Source organism: Nuphar pumila, chromosome 14, assembly GCF_984573655.1.
Source record: "Nuphar pumila chromosome 14, dmNupPumi1.hap1.1, whole genome shotgun sequence".
In the NCBI taxonomy this organism is placed as follows: domain Eukaryota; kingdom Viridiplantae; phylum Streptophyta; class Magnoliopsida; order Nymphaeales; family Nymphaeaceae; genus Nuphar; species Nuphar pumila.
Window position 1 is genome coordinate 63,772,521 of NC_143262.1, and position 6,532 is coordinate 63,779,052.

Below are 6,532 nucleotides of genomic sequence, written 5' to 3' on the forward strand. Positions count from 1 at the left end.
AGAGGCTACCAATAAGATTCTGATTCGAATCCTAGAGCGAGCTTTATAAACAGGCCGTGATTGGCATGAGAAGATCCATGATGCATTGTGGGCATAGAGAACCACCATTCGAACTCCAACTAATGCTACCATGTCAAAACTTGTCTACGGAACTGAAGTAGTACTGCCCCTACACGTTCAGAAACCTGCTTTGAAATTTGCATCACTTCTAGAATTACCTCTTAACCAGTATCAGCAACAACGGCTATTACAGCTTGATTTGCTCGATGAAAGAAAACTCAGAGCAACAGAGTACACTCAATCATATCGTCAGAGGATAGCCAGACAGTATGCAAAATCAGCCATTGAAAAAAAAATTTGAGTCAATGATCTAGTGCTCAGATCAACAGCTTATCTCAAGCACTGCCCAGGTGGAAAGTGGTCACCAAATTGGGAAGGTCCCTATGTTGTCAAAGAGGCATTACCCCGCAATTCATATCAGCTCATCAATGTCGACGGAGTGGAACTGCTAGATCCCATCAATGCTCGACATTTAAAAAATATATATATACTTAAATCATGTCTTATTCTTTGTAATTCCTTAAATTTTCTTCAAATAATGATCAGATTTTCTTTTCCCAGTTACACTGGGGCATTTTTAAAATTTTGTTTTTAAATACTCTGTATGCAGGCAGGATAAACAAATCTTTCATTTTTGCATGCATGTGCACCCATTTACATCATTTTGCATTTATTTACATACACGAGCATTCAATGGCATTCATCTGCGTTCATTTGCATCAATTTGCATTTGCATCAAGTTCACTACCTGATGTCTTCTTTTAAATCATTATAATTTTGAAAAGATTTTTATATGTAAAACATGTGAAAACCAGACATCAAATAATAAAAACCGGTTCTCACTAGTGGATGAAACTGGGTCGAACTCAGGGAACGGGAATATTTCGTATTCAAACACACAAATCTAAACTAATCTTTATTGTCGTATTATTAAAATGTAAAATGTTCAAGTAAAAACAACTATCTATTACAACAAATGAATACCCTTCGCAGAGGGCGTAAAGTGCAATATTTACAAACCCAATTAAATTTCTAATTTTAAACTAAAAAGTAAAAATCTTCTATTCTTGCACTTTTCGTGTCGTGCAATCGCTTCAGCTCCACTCCCCTGCTATTCTGCACAAATCAAATGAACACGAGCAGTACCAGAGATAGAAGTAAAAACAATATTAAACTAGCTAAATGCTAGGAACACTGAAATATATCATCAAAAGAATCTAATGACCATTAGAACTATATTAAACTAATGTAATTAACTAAGTAATTCTAAAACTAAGAGTAACATAAAAGACAACTAAGCAAATCTCACAAAACAGAGAATTTAATTAACTACTAACCTAACTAACAAAACAGACAATTCAATTAACAACTAACACCTAATTAACACAGGAAAATGCAATATAAAAAAATACAAAAACTTAACTATACACTGAAAAATGTAATGAATTGAAATGTATTAAAAAAAACAGACAATGCATGTAATGAAAGACAAGAGGTTCAATAAAATGAAAAACAAACAAAAATTCTTGAAGAACCAACTGCAATTAAAAAACAATAGGGAAAATGAGTAACAATTCAACTAAACAAGAAAAAAAATTGAAAAACTAAAACAGGAATTAGAAATGAAAGAGACAGGAATTAACTAAAAAAACAAAACAGGAAAATGACTGAATTAAAAAAAAACAGAAACTACATGTATAACAAGACAGGAACTTAGCAAAACAAAATGAATTTAGAAGGTGAAAAACAGGGAAACAACAAGTAAAAAAAAACAGGAAAAACAAGAAACTTAGTAAATGGACAAAACAGAAATACTAAAAAAAAAACAGAAAATGAAAACATTAGAAACAAAAACAAAACATTCAAAAACAGATAAACTAAAAAAAATAACTGCAAAACAGAAATTGAATGAAACAAAAACAGAAAAATGATTGAATTTTCAAAACATGAAAGTGAAAGATAATGTGAATCAAATAACTAGAAACCGAACTAAATGAATCAATAGGGAATGACTGGCTTTAAAACAGAAAAATCAGAATTTAATTCGATGAATGAAAAGCATGAACTACCTAATGTAACACAGTAAAATAGACAAGAAATTACAGATGAAGAAAACAAGAAATTCAAGAATTAAAGAAACAAGAAATTAAACAAATGCTAAACTGAAAACGTGAAATCATATGCAATGAAAGCAACAGGAAATGAAGAAAAAAATATGCTTTGAACAACTAATAAATGAACGAAAATTGAAAATGTATTGCTGTAAAAAAAACATCACGATAGATCGGCCAATGAACAGATCTAGCTAAAGAATCACTGCAAAATAACAGATCGGCCGATGAACAGAAAACAAATCAGGAATAATTTTTTTTTCATTTTCGTTTTTCTGGTTTTTATTTTTTTTTCAGAACTAACACACCATGATTGAACAGGAAGAAGAAGAAGATCAGAAGACTTACCGTACCTTAGAGGGGTTAGGAAAGAATGGCCTCCACCGTGCGCCAGTCGCCGGACTGAAGATCCACCACCACCATCGGCTGGATATTGAACACAGAAAGAAGGAGAAGGGGAAAAAGGAGGTAAGAAACCAAAGGCGGTAGTGGAGAAGGTGAGAAGAGAGGGAAGAGAGGGGAAGAGGGGAAATAGGAAAGGGTTTAGGCGTACAGAGTGAAGACCCTTTTGTTTTTTTGTTTTTGGGTTTTTAAAAGGAACGCAAACCGTGTAAAACCGGTTTGTAAAAATTTTTTCCAGTTTTTAAAATCACAAACCAGTTTGAACCGGTTTGTTACAATTTGTTTTTTTTCAGTTTAAAAAAAAAAAAAAACCGTGTAATGGCTTGTTTTATTATTTTCAAAAATTTAAAAACTGTTTTAAAGAGTTTTTTTTATTTACTAAAAACCTCAAAACTAACTAAACTACTCTAATCTAAAGATTACTTGTAAAAAATATTTACAATAAACCTCATTTCAAAATATATCTAACTAACTCTATTTTTAACTCTAATTTTTATTTTATTTTTAGGAACTCACAATAACAAACATTAAAATATTCATTAAATTGCAAAATAACACTAATTTTCAAGCATTTTCTATTTTTAATTCATTTTAGCTTATTTACTGAAAACTAACATAAATTTGGGTTTTTAAATCATTTTTTATGAAATCATGCATATTTTTTATATGAAATAACCCTAAAATATATGCATGATCAAATACCCCCATGCTTATGTTTTGCTAGTCCTCGATCAAACTAGAAAAATGCAAGAAATCAAACTATCATCTAACTCACTTTTGTAGGAATCACGGTTGCATTTAGCTCAAGCAACAAGCTCTTTCAACCCTTGGGTTACCCCAGTGGACTAGTAAGGTCTCGTGAGGGTTCTCAGTGATGCTACCCACAAACATCTCTGTCATATATGCATAATATTACACATCCTCATAAGTAGTAGGTAATTAAAGATTTTATTTTCACAAATATTTCCTGTTATTTCAAAATTACAATATAATTAGAATCTTTTATATACCACCACAGAAAAAGAATTTCTTTCACTTTTCTAAATATCACAATTATTTATGTTTTATTCTTGAAAAATCCAATAAAAACAAGTTATTATTTACTTATCCTCACTCATAAGTTTTCTGCAGAGGTTTTCTCAATCACACTTCTAAGCACTGAACTTTTCTTTCTTTTTAAGCTCTTTTTTTTATTTTTTTTTCACGCTTTTTCTTTTTGCGTATTCATTCTTCTCTTATAGCTTGTGTGTGGTCTGCTTTTATGTCTTGTGTAGTGTCAATATCTTCTATACTTTTTCAATACATACCAAAAGATATCAACTAAGACATAAAAGTGACTTCCTTCATTCACCTTTATAACGTGAGAGTCAAACATTTCAACTTGTATCTATTCTCAGCTACTTAGGATCACGAAGTTTTTCACTCTCCTTTTCGAAATGGAATTAAAAGTTTCAACTTACATCTAAGTTCCATCTACTAAGGATTGTGAAATTATCCAAACAACCTAACGCGTGCTTTTTTTTCACTTTTTGAGCTCATTTTTACGCTTTTGTTCATTTGCCTAGTTTTTCAAAAATATAACTGTGCATATTCATATTTGTGATTCAAAATAAATTCTAACATGTATTTATCATCATTTCTTTGAAATTCACATAAACAACCATAATTTTTAGATCTATGTGAGAAAAAAAAATTGTGGGGCTTAAAAATCCTCTAAAAACATCAGATTTGAAATAACATTCATATAAGTTCAAACTCTTTCTTTAAAAACCTACTTTTCATGAGAGATGTGTAAACATGTGCAAGAACGTAAACAGAAATATCAAGGTGTGTAAACTACACCCTCCCCCATGCTTGAATGACACTGTCCCAGTGACACTCCCCCATGCTTATATAAAACTAATTGAATGCACGTGAGAGGAAATAAATGAGGGAAAAGAGTAGAATAACCTGACATGAATTAAAAATGCACGTTCTATGAATGTAATGAATGCAATGTATACATGACAAAACATAAAACTCATAGAAAAGATAGAAAACAAAAAATAAAACCAAATAAAATCTACAATAAAACTCATAGAACGAGATAGAAAACGAAAAATAAAACCAACGAAAATCTACAAAGCCTAATAACGAATGTAATACTATACAAATATGGGTTGCCTCCCATAAAGCGCTAAGTTTGACGTCCCCAGCCAGACAGATCCCTGGAAAAACCTTCATCGTCCATGAGATCAATGGACATGAAGTATCGCTCAATGAGGCTCTAAGACGAAAAGAGTGTCATCTGTGACACTACGCACTGTGTTTCCATCCCATCTACCTCTAAATGTAGTATCAAATCTCTCTCGACATGAAGAACAGAGATTAGTCTCATCTGAGAGACTGGTCAAGAAATGAGAGTCTAGGACCGACCGAGTATCAATGAATGCAACTTCAGACAAGTGGTGAATATGATCAGGCTTGACTTGGTCAAGCACCTTTTGCATCTGCACATCTTGCTTACTAAAAACAATCGGTGATCCTAAAAGCTGAGAGAATGGGGCTTTATGAATATGTGATGATAATGCATGTTGTGTGTTTGGCCCCTTCTGTTGAGGTATCATGGAGACCGACTTGTCAGTAGAAATGATATGGGGCTCATGAGTCGATTCCTGAGTGGTGTGACACGCCTTCCCATACTGAAGGGATGTAACATATTTAACCTGCTCATGATGTGAATCATTGGGATGCAAGTAAAATGACATGGAATCCTCTCCCTTTGAGACAACAGACTTACTAGATGGGTTCCCCTCGCTTTGCCTACTAAAGGTCTCAACCAACTGTCACATTTGAGTCTCTAGCTTGGCTATTGACTGCGTATGGGAGCTCAAAACTTGTAATATTTTATCTTGGAAGGACTGACTAGATGAAGGCTCATGAGAATAGGGTTGAGTATAAGCAGGTTGGGCTGGGGGATGAACCTGTGAAAAAATGGGATGCGAGTAACCTTGTGAAGGGTTACTGTGTCTATACTGTGTCTGGGAGGGCTGATGGGATGGGGAAATGGACTGGTTTCGCCAACCTGGGTTATATGATAATGTAAATGAATCAGGCATGGGTTTAGCGAAACCTTGGGCAGCATTCACCTGCTCCTGAACGAATTCAGGACATAATGGCGCTGCCGGACAATCTGAAACACAATGTGCAGGGCTAGCACATAGCTCGCACACTCTTTCTACTGGACTTCTCGAAGAATTGGCTAGGAATTGATCTAACTTCCTAGTCAACCCTGGTATGCAATTCTAACTCGGACCCAACTTCGAAAATCCTAACTTTCCTAGGACCACTAGACAGAGATGTAGTCCTATCGAGCCGTGAAGACAAGGTATGATGCATCGTATTTTCACTCAAGGTCTCGAATAGAGACCACGCCTAGTCCTCACTCTTGAGCATAAAAGTGCCCCCACAAGAAGAATCAACCATTTGACAGTGCTTCTCAGTAAGCCCGTCATAGAAATACTGCACCAACTGCCAACGAGGCACTTGGTGATGGGGACACTTGCGGAGAAGATCTTTCAATCTCTCCCAAGACTCGTGAAACTGTTCTCCCTCAATTTGAGAAAAACTGGTTATCGCTTTACAAAACTGATTCGTTTTACCAATTGGGAAGTACTTTTTGAAGAATTCGCACTGCATTCCTTCCCAAGTAGTAATACAAACCATCTCAAGAGATTTTAGCCAGTGCTTGGCTTTATCTTTGAGAGAGAACGGAAACAAAGTCAACCTTATAGCGTCGTCTCCAAAGTTAGTGATTCGCACAGTCGAGCAAATCTCAAGGAATTCATCGAGATGACGATATGGGTCCTCATTGCTAAGGCCATAAAACGAAGGTAGCATTTGAATCACACTGGCCTTAATCTCAAAATGGCTCGCTCTTACATCAGGTCTCATGATGCAGGAGGCGGGAGTATACGTAT

General features: G+C 34.6%; 1 non-coding gene across 1 annotated transcript; it reads left to right on the forward strand.

The window, feature by feature from the left end:
* The first annotated feature begins 6,096 nt into the window (after positions 1 to 6,096).
* LOC149816885 (small nucleolar RNA R71) lies at positions 6,097 to 6,202 on the forward strand. Its single transcript, XR_016427803.1, has one exon. It is a non-coding gene; the product is annotated as a small nucleolar RNA R71 (small nucleolar RNA).
* The last annotated feature ends 330 nt before the right edge of the window (positions 6,203 to 6,532 follow it).